Genomic DNA, 18,948 nt, shown 5'->3' with positions numbered 1-18,948 from the left:
GACCGACCTGGTCGCCCGAGCTCAGACATCCGACCTCGGACGACCGGCCTAGCGCCCGACCTCGGACCACCTGACGCCCTACCAGGCGCCCAACCCTGGACCCTAAACCTCGAAACGCCCGACCTAGAAAGCGCCCGATCTCAGAAGGCATCCGATCCCTAGAAGTCAGACCTCACCAACTGCCCGCTACTGTCACATCCTCCTACGACCCAGTTCGGAACCACGCCTTGAGCGGCTTACGCAACAATTAATGCGCATGGTCTCTGCAGACCTCTAGCTTACTCAACAATTAATGCGCATAGTCTCTGCAGACCTCCGGCTTACTCAACAATTAATGCGCATGGCTTCCGTTGTCTACGGATCTCCAATCCTCCACGGTAAGTCAGCTCGGCCGCGTTTAGTCAGCCGCGACAACTCCCTAGCCCCGGCCTCATCCTCTACAGCAAGGTATTAATTCACATGATCGTGTGCTAATTCATGCGACGTGCCCAGCCATACGGCAGCCAGGTCCCATCGCATCACAGGTAACCCAGCACCCCACTATAAAAGAGGAACCCCTCTACCATAAATGGGGGCTGGACACGGAAACCCTGGACATATTGCTTTTTCACATTCTCCCTCTGACTTAAGCATCGGAGGGCCGGCACCGGAAACCCCGGCCACCGGTTTCTTGCAGGTCCTCCGGAGGACGCCGCCCGCCGACGGACCGCCGCCACCCGCAGCCCACCGATTCTCGCCGGAGCTCCGCCTTCTTAGCCCAGTGGTCACCCCCGGGTCCATATTCCAGCAACAGTTGGCGCTAGAGGAAGGACCCGAGTCGCGGCCATGAAGTTGGGAAGTAAGGGAGCCTCCAACGCTTCCCGGCGTCTTCCACCAAGTCCTGGACACTCAGTCCAGAACTCACCATCTCCAGCTGATCCAGCTCAAGTTCAGCCGGAACAGTTCAACATCCTGGTGCAGCAGGTCCAGGCCTTGGCCGCAGCCGTCCAAGGCTTGCAGCGTGAGGAAGCCCTACCTGTGCCGCCTCCGCAGGCCTAGGTTCAACCAGCGCTCCCTCCGAACGGACCAGTGCCCCAGAGCCAAAATCTTCGTAGCTCCTCAAGGGCCAATAATGAAGAGCAGTGCTATCGCCAAAACTCGGCCCGAGCGTCTCCCTGGAGGGAGTTGCCAGGGAGAAGCTGATCGGTTAATTTCAATTTCAAAAATAAACCACGCAATAGCACGTATCCTGTAGGACAGTGATTACGGGTGTCGGTCCACAGGGATTGAAGACAAGTTATTTTTCTTAAATTACTTCAAAGTGTATAAGCTAGAGTAAATGCTAAAAACTAAGAATTAATATGGATGTAATAGTATGAATTATCTAAGGAGGGAGGTGTTTAGGGCTAGAATCCACCGATAGATTTATATTCGTGACGCTTTCAATGATTAAGTTGTATTTAAGACTTGATTGCTTCCGACTACAAGCCAAAGCAATCATAAAAGAAAATTATAACTAATTCCCAGCATGAATCATCTAAGTCTAGCACAAACCATCTACTCTAACAATAAGCATGACCTGTCTAACCTAGCATGATGCATCTGATCATTAAATCATTAAACATGAAATCGATGTCACATGAATATCTCCTCCAAACCATAGGTGTTGGATTCGATGAAATAGATAAATCTATGTAAAATATTTTATGCAAGATAAATGATTCACATAAATTGGATAAATCATAAGATCAATTGATAAATTCTTCATCATGCCACAATCTTATAATACAAACTCAAATCAATAAAAATGAAACGAATACTCCTCTATGGCTTCATCAAACCCCTAAACCGAGGTTTAGCTGCTCATGGTGCTCGTCATCTCTATTGGTATGCTGAAGAACTCCTTTGCCATCCGCCTCAAACCCTCTCTTGGTTTTTATTCTCTTTTTTTTTTTATTTCTTTCTCTTCAAAACAGAGCATCCTCTGTTTTCGAATCGAGCCCTCCTCCCCTTTGAACCGAGCTCCCCGTCATCCTCTTATAGATCATCGAAGACCCGGCGATCGATCCCGAGAGAGGAGGAGGGCGTGATGCTGGGAATGATCTCGCGGAGGCTTGATTCCTGTTGCACGCGAGATCGCTAGAGAAGGGCGTGATGCTGGGAATGATCTCGGGCTTGATTGCAGAGGCTGGTGAATGTGGAAGGGAGAAGAGCAGCGGAGGCGGGGTCATCCGGGATTTGGAGATCTTGAATCCAGAGGAGACGCAGACGGAAACGGGATGCTGGGTCGCAGGAAGGAGGGACGCGAGCTGGAAGGAGCAGATCATAGCTTGGAGCTGGGAATCCGGACTCTTGGATGCGGAAGACGCCCGGCTTGCTGGAAGGAGCTGATCGGAGGAGCTGGATCTCGGCTGCTGGGAGGTGGAACGGGCTGCGTCATGGGCGGATGGCACGCGGCTGATGCGGCTGGCACGGGCGGCGGATCTGCTCGCGGGATCGACGGGATGTAGCCGCGGACGGTCGGGATGCTTACAGGGAGGAAGAAGATGAACAGTGGGATTAGTTTTATTATATTTTTTTTAACACTGTTCATATGAACAGTGTTTACATGGAACACTGTTCATATGAACAGTGTCATCTCGGAACAATGTTCATATGAACAGTGTTTTCAGCATTTCAGGAAAAACTATTTTTCTTGCTCTTATTTTATCGTGAAAATGGGCATATATGGATTTAAAACAAAGGTCTCCCCTATTTTGCTTAGTTTGGAAATATGATGCGGAGATGAAAATTTCTGAACCGTTGGATCACTTGGGGAGCCATGGATGGTGGACAGTGCTTGAGTGCATGCATGTCAGTTGGGCATTGGGCTCGAACCTAGTGTTATTGAACTGAAACGTGCTGGCTAGTATGCTCGGAAGGCGAGGACATGTGAATTATTTACTTCTTACCATATTTTAAATTTATTTCAAAGATTATTCTATTTTGTAGTAAAATAAGTAGTTATCCGTTTAAGAATATTGACAAGTGCTGGAAAAAGAATATTAAATTATAGATTAATCAGCACTTATCACACCCCCAAATCTACATTTTGCTAGTCCTCGAGCAAAATAAAACTAGAAAAGAAAAACTCTAACTCACTTTCGCAGGCATCGCGATTGCATTTACCATATGTAATAAGGCTTTAAACCCCTAGGTTACCCTAGTGGACGAGTTATAGTCTCGTGAGGGTTTCCAGTGAAGATACCCACAAACTTCAATCTTAAAATAAATCATTTATTATTATTGTTATTATTAAATTTTATTATTATTATTATTATTTTTAGATCGATTGATCTATGAAGTGAAAATCAAATTCCAAATGCATACTAGTAAAGAATTTCAAAAACTCTCTTTTTTTTATTATTAAAATCTAATTTAAAATACATAAATGATAGGAATTTCAAAACACACACGGTTTTATTTACTAAGTCAGTCCAAATCCTAGGTCAAAATGCAATTCAAGTTAAAGTCATTAAGTTTCCGTTTAGGGAGTTGTAAGACTCATTTATACTGGAGTGCTCGGTGAAATCTGGACCGTACACAAGCTAAGAGTTCGGTTCTCCAAAATATTGCTAATACTAGTAGTTTCCAAGGATTGGTCGAAAGGACCTGCTCACTGATTCAAAATCATCTTATTTGCAGGATTTCGAGAGTTGTGGATGTTTACTTTAATACCTCACGGGCTTTATCTGTAATATTCCAGTTTACTCGAATTTTTACAACGACGGCTTTCACACTATTGTCTTTTTCAAGGTCAATACAGAGTTTTTTTTTATAAAAGATATATAAATTGTGCACTTTTACTCTTGTGGTGATTTCTCCGTGTAACGAGCAGTCAGTCGACAACTCTCACACCAGTTGGCATAAGAAAAAAGTGGAGTTTTCAAGTCAAGCGAGAAAGCAGTATCGGGCATCAAGACTCCCTTACGGACTTATGCTCGGAGTCCTCATCACAAGCCCATTTGACCTTTGACAATAGGTAGCCCTTTTCGATGTTCCTGACTAAATCCATTTTTACTGATATTTTTTTTTTGAATTAGATAAGTATGATTCATCAGGGTCCAAGGTTGCTACTATACTATCAACACATTGTCGAGCCTAGACCTTAGAAGGGTCGGCCAGTGTGTAGTGAAATTCCTAAGTATTAATTAGCTTACAACTCCCTAGGAGAGACTTAATAAAAAGAACTTAAATTTGATTTACTTCCGACTAGTCATTGGGCTTTTTAGATTTTATATACCTTGTGTATTTATCATTCTCGCATAAATGTATAGAAATTAGGTTTTTTAAAAAATAAATTTTTTTATTTAAATTTTTTTATTATTATTATTATTTATTATTATTTTATAAAAAATGAAAATGAACATACATTTTTTTTTCTCTTTTTTTTTGGGTGAAAATCAAGATGAATACCCCCAAACCTAAACTTAACATTGTCCTCAATGTTAAAAAAAATCTAAGAAAATTGGGTTGCCTTCCAACAAGCGCTAAGTTTATTATCTTCAGCCAAACACAGGAGGTAGTTTTTGCATCTCCTTCTATGAGGTCATCTATTTTGTCTATTATAAAACACTCAACTTCTCTTGCGGGTTGGTCGGCCGTATTGAACATATTTAATTTTACCTTCATGTTCCCAAATGATATGTTCATTACCCCCGTTCTACAATTGATGCACGCATTGGCTGTTGCTAAAAAGGGGCGCCCAAGGATCACGGGGATTTTTTTCTTAGGATTAGGTCCATGTTCCATATCAAGGACGATGAAATCTACTGAAAAATAGAATTTGTCTACCTTGACAAGAACATCTTCAATTATCCCATGTGGTGTTTTTACAGATCGATCAGCCAATTGAAGGGATACCGAGGTTGGTTTTAACTCACCTAACCCAAGTTTCTCATAAACTGAATAAGGTAAAAGGTTGACACTTGCCCCTGGATCTAAGAGTGCTCGATCAATGAAATTATTCCCTAAAACACAAGAGATGGTGGGAGCACCAGGATCTTTGAATTTCGGAGGGGTGTTGTGTTGGAGAATAGAACTCACTTGTTCAGTTAGGAAGACCTTTCTAGGCACATGTGTCTTAGATTTTTGCTTTTGGGTACAAAGATCTTTGAGAAATTTGGCATAGGAAGGAACTTGTCTAATAGCATCAAGAAGCGGAAGGTTGATTTTAACTTGCTTGAAAACCTCCATCATCTCCTCTAGTGAAGTTTCTTTTTTGCCAAAGGGAGAGGGTGAATTAAGAGCTTCAGGAAATGGGGCCTTTGGGATGTGAGTTTTGGCAGAAGGTGGACTAGCTGAAGAAGAAGAAGAAGTTTTTAGATTTTCATTTGACACATTTTTATCCTCTTCTTCACCTTCCTTATTGTTGTCCTCCCCAATCTTATTGTCTACTACACGTCCACTCCTTAGGGTAGTCAAAGCATTGGCTTGTTCATGATGAACTCATTTAATTGATTTTCTGGAGCCATGTATTGTCTCCTAGGATTACTTAGTGGTTGGCTTGGAAGCTTTCCTTCCTCTCGCTTGTTCAGTACATTAGCTAGTTGCCCCATTTGGGATTCTAGCTTGGCGATGGATTGCGTGTGAGAGTGCACTAATTGTGTAATGGTTTCCAAACCTTGAAGGGCATTCAACACTTTCTCCTCAAAGGCTGTGTTTCTTTGGAGTGGAGGAGGAGTGTGTTGAAATTGAGTCGAGGGATGGTAGGGATGAATATTTTGTGGGGTTAGAAAATTCTGAGGGTTTTGAAAATTTTGGGAGTAGGGTGGGGCAGTATTCGAAGCTTGCTGCTTCCAAGAAAAGTTTGGATGATATATGTATTGGAAAATGGGTCATTACCCGGTCTGGGCTGTGTTTGAGCAGCATTGATGTGTTCTTGCACGAGTTCGGGGAATTGGGGTGCTAAGGGGCACTTATTAATAGGGTGTGATGGGCTAGAACAGATAGCACACACTTGTGCTTGGAAAGAGCTAACGACATATCCTCCTATCATCAGTTGGTCAATCTTATGGGACAATGCATCTACCTTACTAGACAGGTCCATAGAATGACTTATTTCACAAATGGTCCCTTTTCTTTGAGAACTCGGGTGTGCTTAACGAGAACAAGAAGCATGGTGGAGGGAGTTTTCATTAAGATTTTTAAATAATTGCCATGCTTCATGCTCATTTTGAAGCATGAATGTCCCTCCGCATGCGGCATCGATCATCTGATGGTTTCGTTCAGTCAATCCATCATAGAAACATTGCACTAGCTGCCATTTAGGTATTTGATGATGTGGGCATTTACGGATTAGGTCCCGAAATCTCTCCCAAGTTTCATGAAATTCTTCTCCCTCAGTTTGGGAGAAGCTTGTGATGGCACGTCTAAACTGGTTCGTTCTTCTTATGGGAAAGTATTTTTTTAGGAATTCTTGTTACATTTGATCCCAAGAACGAATCGAGTTGGCTTCTAAAGAATTCAGCCATTGTTTGGCTCTATCTTTAAGGGAGAAAGGGAATAGTCTAAGTTTCAGAGCATCATCAGTGAAGTTCTGAATCTTGACAGTGGTGCAAATCTCAAAAAATTCATCTAGGTGTTTATATGGGTCTTCATTGGTGAGCCCATAAAAAGATGGGAGCATTTGGATCACACTAGACTTTATTTCGTATTGTACAGTTGCTACCTCAGGTAATCGAATGCAAGATGGGGAAGTATAAATGGTGGGAGTAAAGTACTCCTTCAGGAGTTTGGGTTGTTCTTCAGCCATCTTAGGAGGTGGGGATGATTCTATTGTTCTGATCTCAGCTCGAATATTTCTAAGGGTCCGTTCTATTTCAGGGTCAAAAGGTAATAGGTTACGTACTCTAGAACGACTCCCTTGCATACACTAATACTTGATCAGTCAAGCATGCAATGAAAGAAAAACACATCAATCCTTATTTTTTTCCTAAAATCACTAGACAGCTCCTAATTGGTTTGAAGAGGGCACCTAAGCCTCCAATCCGGTCTAATGAACCGAGTTGACCAGGTAAGCTCCCTGGTAAGTGGAGGGGTCACGATGCATTCGCAAAGGTCCCACTTAAAACCCACTTGCCTCTTACAGATGAACTGTCTTCCTTATAAGGACAAAGCTTGCCTAGACATCAACTAAGCCATAGAGCGAAATTGGTGCAACTTTCGGTGATCTTTGTCCTATTGAGCTCGAATGTCCCTAGGGGCCAACGTCTAATTGATTTTAATTAAAGTGACACTATGTGAGATTGAGTTCACCAAAGTTAGGCAAGAGTCCGATGATGAAATCTGGCTCTTATCTTGTTGGGGTGATTGTCCTTACTAAGTGTAGATTAATTGGTGTATGTGTATCAGGCATGCATTCACAATTTTACTGAAATTAAAATCAAACAATCACCACAAAATTTCAAGCTAATAATAAATTTAAACAAGAAAGGTTTAGAGGTTACCAAAGGAAATTTTTCCAGCAATTTAAATTTTTTTAGGCAAACCTTTATAGAATTCCTTTTCCAGCTATTCTCCTTTTGATCATCCCAAATTTTTCCTTCGATTCCTGATCAAATAAGACCAAAAGAAAAATTAAAAAAAATAGTAGAAGAGAAAAAGGAGATAAGAAAAGTAACAATAATAGAAAAAAATTTTTTTATTTTATTTTAGATATATATGTATTTTTTGAAAGTTTTTTTTAATTAATTAATTTTTTTAATGAATGGAAAAATAACTATGCTCGCAATCCCTGGCAACGGCGCCAAAAGTTGATCGGTTAATTTCAATTTCAAAAATAAACCACGCAATAGCACGTATCCCGTAGGACAGTGATTATGGGTGTCGGTCCACAGGGATTGGAGACAAGTTATTTTTCTTAAATTACTTCAAAGGGTATAAGCTAGAGTAAATGCTAAAAACTAAGAATTAATATGGATGTAATAGTATGAATTATCTATGGAGGAAGGTGTTTAGGGCTAGAATCCACCGATAGATTTATATTCGTAATGTTTTCAATGATTGAGTTGTATTTAAGACTTGATTGCTTCCGACTACAAGCCAAAGCAATCATAAAAGAAATTATAACTAATTTTCCAGCATGAATCATCTCAGTCTAGCACAAACCATTTACTCTAACGATAAGCATGACCTGTCTAACTTAGCATGATGCATCTGATCATTAAATCATTAAACATGAAATCGATGTCACATGAATATCTCCTCCAAACCACAGGTGTTGGATTCGATGAAATAGATAAATCTATGTAAAATATTTTATGCAAGATAAATGATTCACATAAATTGCATAAATCATAAGATCAATTGATAAATTCTTCATCATGCCACAATCTTATAATACAAACTCAAATTAATAAAAATGAAACGAATACTCCTCTATGGCTTCATCAAACCCCTAAACCGAGGTTTAGCTGCTCATGGTGCTCGTCATCTCTATTGGTATGCTGAAGAACTTCTTTGCCATCCGCCTCAAACCCTCTCTTGGTTTTTATTCTCTTTTTTTTTATTTCTTTCTCTTCAAAACAGAACATCCTCTATTTTCGAACCGAGCCCTCCTCCCCTTTGAACCGAGCTCCCCGTCATCCTCTTATAGATCATCGAAGACCCGGCGATTGATCCCGAGAGAGGAGGAGGGCATGATGCTGGGAATGATCTCGCGGAGGCTTGATTCCTGTTGCACGCGAGATCGCTGGAGAAGGGCGTGATGCTGGGAATGATCTCGGGCTTGATTGCAGAGGCTGGTGAATGCGGAAAGGAGAAGAGCAGTGGAGGCGGGGTCATCCGGGATTTGGGGATCTTGAATTCAGAGGAGACGCGGACGGAAACGGGATGCTGGGTCGCAGGAAGGAGGGACACGAGCTGGAAGGAGCGGATCACGGCTTGGAGCTGGGAATCCGGACTCTTGGATGCGGAAGACGCCCGGCTTGCTGGAAGGAGCTGATTGGAGGAGCTGGATCTCGGCTGCTAGGAGGTGGAACGGGCTGCGTCATGGGCGGATGGCACGCGGCTGATGCGGCTGGCACGGGCGGCGGATCTGCTCGCGGGATCGACGGGAGGTAGCCGTGGACGGTCGGGATGCTTACAGGGAGGAAGAAGATGAACAGTGGGATTAGTTTTATTATTATTATTATTATTATTATTTTGTAACACTGTTCATATGAACAGTGTTTACACGGAACACTGTTCATATGAACAGTGTCATCTCGGAACACTGTTCATATGAACAGTATTTTCAGCATTTTAGGAAAAACTCTTTTTCTTGCTCTTATTTTATCGTGAAAATGGGCATATATGGATTTAAAACAAAGGTCTCCCCTATTTTGCTTAGTTTGGAAATATGATGCGGAGATGGAAATTTCTGAACCGTTGGATCACTTGGGGAGCCATGGATGGTGGACAGTGCTTGGGTGCATGCATGCCAGTTGGGCATTGGGCTCGAGCCCAGTGTTATTGAACTAAAACATGCTGGCTGGTATGCTCGGAAGGCGAGGACATGTGAATTATTTACTTCTTACCATATTTTAAATTTATTTCAAAGATTGTTCTATTTTGTAGTAAAATAAGTAGTTATCCGTTTAAGAACATTGACAAGTGCTGGAAAAAGAATATTAAATTATAGATTAATCAGCACTTATCAGAAGCATAGATCGAAGGCCGCAACTTTCGGAGGCCGAGTCGGCCCCGGACCGCCACGAGCCAGAACAGACTACCGTGGCAATCCCTCAGGCTGGGGAGCTCGACAGGAAAGTTGAGAACCTTGAGTGCCAAATTGAGGCGCTTCACAGTAGGAAGGCGAGGCGCGAAGGGGACTTTGAATTTAGCACCAAGTTCCCCTTCTTCCGCCAGATCGAGGACGAGCCGGTCCCACCGAGGTTCAAGATGCCCCAAGTGGAGCCCTTCAACGGAACGGCCGACCCCCTCGACCATTTGAAGAGTTACCGAGCCCTCATGGCACTGCAAGGGTCCTCAGAGGCCGTACTCTGCAAGGCCTTCCCAGCGACTCTCCGAGGGACAGCTCGGCTTTGGTTTTCCGGACTAAAGCCGAGCACGGTATTCTCTTTCGAGCAGCTCGGCAGGCAGTTCGCCACCAATTTCGCTGCTAGCCAGTGCCAGCGGCGAACATCAGACTCCCTCCTGGACGTCAAACAGAAGGAGGGGGAATCTCTTAGGGAGTACCTCGACCACTTCACCACCGCAACTTGGGAGGTACGCGAGCTTGACCAGTCGATAGCCATGTCGGCGTTGAAGACTGGGGCTCGCACCTACAGATTCCTTTTCTCAATCGAAAAGAGCTTTCCGGCCGACTTCACCGAAATGTTGGCCCGGGTGGGGAAGTATGCAAAGGCCGAGGAGGCAATCGCCTCCAGGCGGGGTGCCACCGAGCAGGCTTCAAAGAAGCAAAAGAAGCGCCGCGAGGAGCGTGGCCGCTAGAGGAGCCGATCCCCCCGCCAGGAGAAGAATCTCCCTCAGCTGAGAAGTTCGCCCCGACAGTGGGGACAGCTTCGACCAAGGTCCCCGCCCCGACCGAGGTCCCCGCCGCGGCCCCGAATGCACTCGAGAAGGTACGAGAACTACACACCCATCAACGCACCTCGGACCGAGATCCTAATGGAGATTGAGGGTCGGGACTTTTTCCGACCTCCGCCTCCAATGCGGGATATAGGAATCCCGCGCAATCCCAGAAAATATTGCCGCTTCCATCGGGACCATGGCCACGATACAGAGGACTGTTTCCAGCTCCGAGACGAGATCGAGGCGCTTATTCGCCGCGGGGTGCTCAATCGGTTTGTAAGGAACCGACGTGAAGAAAGAAGGCCGGTGGAAAATGCGTGCCGCCCAAAAATCCAAATGACAACAGGCCCATCGCCGGAACCATCAATGTCATTGGAGGAGGAGGCTCGGCTGAAGAATTAGCTAAGGAAAGGACCCCCCTGAAGCGCCCACGCACCTCCGAAGCCATCTCGTTCTCGGAGGAGGACTTAGAAGGAGTTGAGACTCCTCACGATGACGCTGTGGTAATATCCATGGTTGTAAACAAGTTTCATGTAAAGCGGGTCTTAATTGATAATGGAAGCTCAGCAAATATTTTGTATTACCAAGCCTACCAAAAAATGGGTTTAGCGGAAAGCCAGCTTCAAAAAATAAATACCCCGTTGGTCGGATTCACCGGGGACTCGGTCCTGGTTGAGGGTGAGGTCAGCCTTCTAGTCACGGTTGGTCTCGCCCTCTGAGAAAGTATTGTGAGGATGGACTTTCTCATGGTCCGCCTGTCTCCGGCCTACAATGCTATCCTCGGACGATCAGGGCCAAATGTCCTCCTAGCTATAGTCTCAACCTATCACCTGCTCCTGCGGTTCTCTACCAACCAAGGAGTAGGCGAGGTCCGCGGAGATCAGATGGCGGCCAAGCGGTGCTACATGGTGACCTACAAAGCAAAGCAATCGACCGAATCGTCAAGCCAGCAGGAGCTACTGACGGAGGCGTCGACCCAAGCAACGGACCGCATGCTGCCTATCGAAACCTTGGACGTACGGGACGACCCCTGGAAGAAACGGGTAGAGCCTGGTGAGCTTCTTACCCAAATATCTTTACTAGAAAGTTCTCCGGAACTAACCATAAGGTCGGCTCCGGCTTGAGTTCCTGCGGAAGGGAGCATCTGATCGAGTTCCTCCGAGCCAATATGGATGTCTTTGCCTGGTCGCCCGCCGACATGCCGGAAATCGACCCCGAGGTCATAATTCACCGACTCCAGGTGAAACCGACCTGCAGGCCTGTGAGGCAAAAGAAGCGAAGCTCTGCCCCGGAACGACAGCGAGCGGCGGCCGAGGAAGTAGACAGACTCCTCGAAGCCGGCTTCATCCGGGAGGTCTCCTATCCAGACTGGCTCGCCAATGTGGTCCTCATGAAGAAAGCCAATGGGAAATGGCGCATGTGCGTGGACTACACCGACTTGAACAAGGTCTGCCCGAAGGATAATTTCTCCCTCCCCAGCATCAACCAGCTTGTCGACTCTACTTCGGGACACCAACTGCTAACCTTTATGGACGCTTTTTCGGGATATAATCAAATCCGAATTGCGCCAGAAGACGAGGAGAAGACTGCCTTCATCACCGACAAGGGCACTTACTGCTATAAAGTGATGCCGTTCGGGTTGAAGAATGCAGGAGCCACATACCAAAGGCTGGTCAGCCGAATTTTCAAAGACCAGATAGGCCGAAACATGAAGGTCTATGTGGATGACATGTTAGTAAAAAGCCGAACAGCAGAGTACCATGTGGCCGACCTTAATGAAACATTCTCCAAGCTCAGAAAGTATCAAATGAAGCTCAATCCGGCAAAGTGTGCGTTCGGGGTCACCTCGGGCAAATTTCTGGGCTTCATAGTAACCCAGCATGGAGTCGAAGCCAACCCCGAGAAGATCCGGGCGCTGCAGGAGATGGTGCCACCAAAGATAGTCAAGGAGGTGCAGCGGCTCACCGGGCGGATCGCGGCTCTGGGGAGATTCGTCTCCAGGTCGGCCGAGCGGTGCCTCCCATTCTTCAAGATCCTCAAGCGACCGAAGGACTTTTTATAGTCGAAGGAGTGCCAGGAAGCTTTTGAAGAGCTTAGGTGCCTTCTCGCCTCACCGCCGCTGCTCACCAAACCCCAGCGGGGCGAGCTTCTTTACTTGTATTTAGCTGTCTCCCCGGTCGCAGTGAGCTCAGTCTTAGTTCGGAAGGAGGACAAGCTTCAGAAGCCTGTCTACTATACTAGCCGGACCCTCAGAGATGCTGAGATCCGATATTCTAAACTAGAAAAGACAATTTTCGCCCTGATCATCTCAGCTCGGAGGCTCCGACCCTACTTCCAAGCCCATACAGTAGCCGTACTGACTGACCAGCCCATCAAACAAATTTTGCAGAGATCGGACCGAGCCGGGAGGATTGCCAAATGGGCAGTCGAGCTCGGGGAGTTCGACCTCGAATACCGTTCTAGACTTGCAAAACACTCGCCGATTTCATCGTGGAGTGCACTTTGCCGGACGACCCTGAGCACCCATTCATGCCAACAAAGGAGACCCCGGGGGAGCCATGGGTCCTATATGTGGACGACTCCTCAACCTTGTGGGGTAGCGGAGCTGGTCTTATCCTTACAAGCCCAGACGGGGTGGCGGCAGAGCAGGCCCTACGCCTCGAGTTTTCGGCTTCAAACAACGAGGCGGAGTATGAAGCGCTCGTTGCTGGGCTCAAATTGGCAAAGGAGCTGAAAGCTGGGAACGTGAAGGCTTTCAGTGACTCCCAACTAGTCGTGAGCCAGGTTTTGGGAGATTTTGAAGTAAAGGAGCCGTCGATGCAGAAATATCTCCAAAAGGTGCGAGATCTCACATCCGCCATGGGCTCCTTCAACATTCACCATATCCCCAGGACGGATAATCTCAGAGCTGATCAATTGTCAAAGCTGACGACCTCCCGCATGAGCGAGCTTCTCAAGACGACGGCGCTTGAATATCTCCAAACATCCAGCATAGAAGAGCCCGAGCCAGCCATGTGCATAGACACCAAGCCGAGCTGGATGGACGAGCTCGTCGGCTACCTCCAAAGTGAAATCCTCCTCAATGATGAGCTCGAGGCTCGCCGAGTCAAACGTCTAGCCTTCCGATTCATATTATACGAAGGCAAAGCTCTACCGAAAATTCTTCACCTCTCCTCTCCTCAGATGCCTCCGCCCATCAGAAGCAGACTATGCTATGCGAGAGGTCCATGAAGGGGTATGTGGGAACCATCTAGGAGGCCGAGCGTTGGCTCATAAAATTTTGCACCAGGGATACTTTTGGCCCACACTCCAAAAGGATGCAACAAACTTCGTCCGAAAATGCGACCGATGTCAGCGAAACGCCAACATCCAGCGCCGACCCTCGGCTCCGCTGACCTCGATCGGTGCCCCCTGGCCATTTGCCCAGTGGAAAATTGACATTTTGGGGCCATTTTTTCTGGCAACCGGGCAGAAAAAATTTCTAGTTGTCTCCATCGACTACTTCACCAAGTGGGTCGAAGCTGAACCAGTGGCTCGGATCACCGAGCAGAAAATGCGGAACTTTGTTTGGAAGTCGATCATATGCAGATTTGGACTCTCTCGCATCCTCATATCCGACAACGGCCGTCAGTTCGACAACATCCGCTTCAGAGAATTCTGCTCCGAGCTCGGCATCGACCACCGCTTTACCTCGATCGCCCATCCTCAAATAAATAGAGAAACCGAGGTAACAAATCGCACCATTTTGCAGGAGCTCAAAGCCAGACTCGATCAGTCCAAAGGATAGTAGGTCGAGGACTTGTACAATATTCTCTGGGCCTACCGGACTACGTTCCGACTACCCACAGGCGAGACCCCTTGCAACTTGGCATATGGGACGGAAGCTGTTATCCCCTTGAAAATTGGCCTTCCTTCCCCGAGGGTGGAGCATTACGACGCCGACTCCAATTCTTCTCAGCTCAGGAACAATCTGGACCTCATTGAAGAAACAAGAGAAGTCGCCCGAGTCCGCATGGCAAGATACCAGCAGAAAACGGCCCGATACTACAACTCTAAAGTCAAGCCCAAGCTTTTCAAAGTGGGGGACCTCGTCCTCAGAAGAGCTGAAGCCTCTCAACTAACCGAGCAGGGGAAGCTAGCCCCGAACTGGGAGGGACCCTACCGGATCGTATGAGTCCAGCGGCCCGGAGCATACAAGTTGGAGTCTCTTGAAGGGACCCTCATTCCACGGAGCTGGAACTCCGAGAACCTTCGGATGTATTACCAATAGAACCCCTAGGGGTCTTCGACACCTGATAACGCGACTCTCGCCCTCCTCCTCTCTGTGCTAATCTATTCATAGTTCTCCTTTGATTATTCTACGCCTTTCCTAATGGTAAAACATTTGTGAACTTCAGGAAATCCGACTAAGTTCGGATGCCCGACCAAGATCGGATGCCCGACCAAGCTCGGATGCCCGGCCAAGGTCGGATGCCCGGCCAAGATCGGATGCCCGACCAAGCTCGGATCCCCCAGTTAAAGGATTAACGCCATGCTACATCAACGTCGAGCTCGGCCTCGATCTCCCTCAAAAATCTCGACTAAGGTCGGGATGCCCCGTGTATCGACCGTAGAGTCTCAAACTCTCTCGACCTCGGAAAGCGTCACCAGGTCGACAGCGAGCCCAAGCTCCCTCGGCCTCGTGCTCGATACCTCGACTAAGGTCGGGATGCCCCGTGTGTCGGCCGTAGAGTTCCAAACTTTATCGACCTCGGGAAGCGTCATCAGGCCGACAGCGAGCCCAAGTTCCCTCGACCTCGTGCTCGATACCTCGACTAAGGTCGGGATGCCCCGTGTTTCGACCGTAGAGTCCCAAACTCCCTCGACCTCGGAAAGCGTCACCAGGCCGACAGTCCTCGACCTCGGGCTCGATACCTCGACTAAGGTCGGGATGCCCCGTGTGTCGACCGTAGAGTCCCAAACTTCCTCGACCTCAGAAAGTACCCCTAGTTCGAAAGCAAGCCCGAGCTCCCTCGACCACGAAAGATCGGGGATAGTGCCTTCGCGGCCCTCCGGGATACTTAACAGCGACAACGAAACAACACCCGTTGAAATCTCCGACAATGGCAGCATCTCTCGGTTCGCCGATGTTCCCGAAACGGACCCCAAGCCAAAGGATGCCTCCGAAAGCTGACCAAGAAACAAAGCAGCCCGCTTCAACACGGGGCACTCGCTCTCGAAGGTGCAAGAGGTACATCCCACTCGGCACCTACTCCATTTCATTTGTTTACTCACGTACCGCCGGCAAGATCCCGAGTAAACCCGGGATTTTTCCCCGACCAAAGTCGGTATCCTTCTCTGGGTAAATCTAAGGCTGAGGTCCCACCGACCTCGTGCACACTCTCCTTGTTAATCTCCATGTTGATCTATGTAGGCCCCTCCGAGTGGGGACCCGGCTAAGCCCAAATACCGAAAGGTCGGCGCCGGCCCACAACGACGGCCTCGACCTTTAATACTCTAGTTGAGTTTGGAAGTGCCAAGGAACCCATCATAAATCTTTGCCCCATTTGTTGGTACCTCAACTAAGAGACTGACCCAACAACAACGCTGTTTCGACCAACAGTCTCCTCGAAGACTGACCCCGAAACCTTTCGTAAGCCCGCAACCGGATAGCCGAATTCAAAAGCTTAGCTGAGTTTCTCGAAAGGCAAACTAGCGGGCCTGACGAAACCCCTTCGGAGTCCAAAAGCCGAACTTAAGGGCTTGGTAAGATTCGCATCCGAGCTCAAAGACTCGATGAATCTTTCTAAAAATCTAAGCTTGGGACTTTCTCTAGCAAATGCAGTCGGAACCTAGCCCCACGGGACTAAGGTTTGCGAACCTGGCCGAGCTCAAGGACTTAGCGAATTCCCCCAAGGTCTGAGCTCGGCGCCTAAAATGCTATCCTTATCGGGGCTAAGTCTAATAGCTTAGTGAAAATGTCTCGAACCCAAGTCTACGAGCTCGAGCCTGAGAGCTTAGCCAAATTCGGAAATTTAGAAAAAATTATTGCGCGAAAAAAAGGGGAGGGCGAACACAAATTGGCAAAGAATATTCTTTCATTAATAAAAAGCCCGAAGGCTGAAGTACAAAATTGAGGGTCGACCGAACAACGAGTTAGAAGGCCGACCTCATTTACAACAAAAAGAAAAGCAAAAGGAGAAGTTAAGTCCTAGAGGACGGCGGCTACACCAGTATCACCCTCAAGGTCATCTATAGCGATAACCTGAGGGCCTTCGGCAGGCGCTGGCACCGAACCCTCAGCGGCGACCTCAGTCGGAGCCTCGTCAGCGACCCCGCGAGCCTCCTCGGGAGGAGCCTCCGATGCCGCCTGATCGGCCATACCGGCCTCGATCTCGGCGAGCTCCTCCTCAGCCGCAATGCTTGCGGGGACCTCGTCCTCGGTCTTGTCACTTAGGCTCATCCTTGGACGGATCCCCGAAAGGTCGAGCTGGGGGCAATATCGAGCCATCTACCTTCGGAAGTTCTCGAAGCCTCGGAGGAACCCGTCCACGATTTTCTCCTCCAGCATGTCGCGAAACTCTTCTGACTCCTTGAAGAGCTCCACGGCATTCTCAGCTCGCTCGAGCGCCCTCTTCTCCCGGGCCTCGAGCTGCTCAACCTTCAGGCGGAGGACCCCGCCCTCGTACTTGTGGCCGGCGGCTTCAGAACGGGCCTCAGCCAAGCACACCTTGGAGGCGTGCAATGCTGATCTCGTCAAGGAGTGTGCGGCCCTCTCCCCTTCGAGTTCGTCGACAATGGCTTGCCGACCCGCCTCTGTGGCCTCCCTCCGCGCTACAGCTTCCGCCAGCGCGGCCTCCGCCTCAGCAAGCCTCTTCTCGGCTGACTCCAGTTGTTTTTGGAATCGCCGAGACTCGTTCTAGCATTCCGAGGCAATGAATACCAGAGTGTCCACTTCATGAATATGCAGCAGGAAGAATAGCAATGAGTAAGAATGAAGGAAATACCGACGAATAAGACCAAGATAAGAAGGCATCTTACTCGAGCAGTGTTACAATACGTCTAGTCGACAATCTCTTCAAGGCCGAGAGCTCCGAACTCGGCCCGATCAGCTGGGAGCATCGTGCGGCGAAATACAGCCCGCGCGACATCGCCATCCCAGAAGGCTGAGCTGCCCTCCGGGATCGGGGACTCTAGCTCATCTAATCCCCCTTTAGAGCGCCCTCCGGCCCCTGAGGAGCTCGCCCCCCAAGCCCATGGTAACGGGACGGGACGGACCCGGAACCCCGGGGCCCCTGCTCGGCTCAGGTCCCGAGCACCGTAGATGGATGACTGGCCGGCTTGCCCGCTGGGGAGCAGGAGCAGGGCGGGTCGGAGAAGCCGAGCCCGACGCCCTGGAGCCCGAGCTCGCCCGCTCGAGAACTAGAGCGCTGCCCCGGGACGACCCCGGGGTGCCAACCCCCGAGCCCCTCGCCTCGGCAGGGGCAGAAGTGGCAGCCAGCCTGGCCTTCTTGCGGGGCTTGGGTATAGCCCCGCCGGCTTCGTCCGATCTCCTTTTTAGTCGGGCGAAGAGGGATGCGTTGCTGGTCGGCATGTGAGGAATATCTGAAACAAAGAAAGGAAAATGTTTGTTAAGTATCGGACTAATGTCAAGAAAGCAAAGGAAAGAAACAGATGGGGCGAGAACTGAAAAATAAAGGAGTAGTACAACTGCCCTTACCCTCGGGGCGCGCCGAGCTTAGGCCGACATGCGCCAGAGCTTCCTCGGTCAAGAACTCGGTCAGAAGGATGTCCCTCCCGAGACTCTGCAGAGCGTCAAAGGCCCTCTGCTCCTCCACCGAAAGACCACTAAGCCAGTTCAGGGCCTTCAGCTCGGGACGCCCCCACCTCGGATCGAACCCCCACAAGAGCTCGGAAGAAAGAAAGAAAAATTTCCCCTTCCACTCATAAATAGAGGAAGGGGCACCTCGGAAGAGCGACAGGCCGCTCCTCCAGGCAAAGTATCACCACTCTACATCCGCCGGGTTCGTTTTTAACATAAAACACCGGCGGAATATACTCACTAAGGTCGGGATCCCATGCGCAAGGCAGAGGAATGCGAACCCGACAATGGTCCTCCACGAGTTCGGGGTGAGCTGTGCCGGGGCGAGCTGGTACTCCACCAGCAAGTCATTTATGAACTCATGCAGGGGGAACCGCAGGCCGGCCCAGAGTGCTTCGACGTACATCCCGACCCAACCTGGCGGAGGTCTCGTCACCCGATCTTCCGACCCTGCGAGTTCGAGACGAAACCCGGGTCGGAAGAAAAATCGGGAGCGGACCAACTCCAGTTCCTCCTCGGTCAAAGTAGACCCAACCTCACCAGGACCAAGACCCATCTCAAGGGGAAAAAGGGGGACGAAGGAAACAGCAAGGAATGAAGACGAAGAAAGAGAA

At 48.4% G+C, this 18,948-nt stretch overlaps 1 non-coding gene across 1 annotated transcript; it reads left to right on the top strand.

Moving 5' to 3' along the window:
- Nucleotides 1-6,290: 6,290 nt before the first annotated feature.
- On the top strand, nucleotides 6,291-6,396 carry LOC120110727. The gene has a single exon (XR_005511861.1). It is a non-coding gene; the product is annotated as a small nucleolar RNA R71 (small nucleolar RNA).
- Nucleotides 6,397-18,948: the final 12,552 nt, after the last annotated feature.

Source organism: Phoenix dactylifera, chromosome 4, assembly GCF_009389715.1.
Source record: "Phoenix dactylifera cultivar Barhee BC4 chromosome 4, palm_55x_up_171113_PBpolish2nd_filt_p, whole genome shotgun sequence".
Classification (NCBI taxonomy): domain Eukaryota; kingdom Viridiplantae; phylum Streptophyta; class Magnoliopsida; order Arecales; family Arecaceae; genus Phoenix; species Phoenix dactylifera.
The sequence above is the reverse complement of the archived record's forward strand: the minus strand, read 5'-3'. Positions and strand labels throughout refer to the sequence as shown.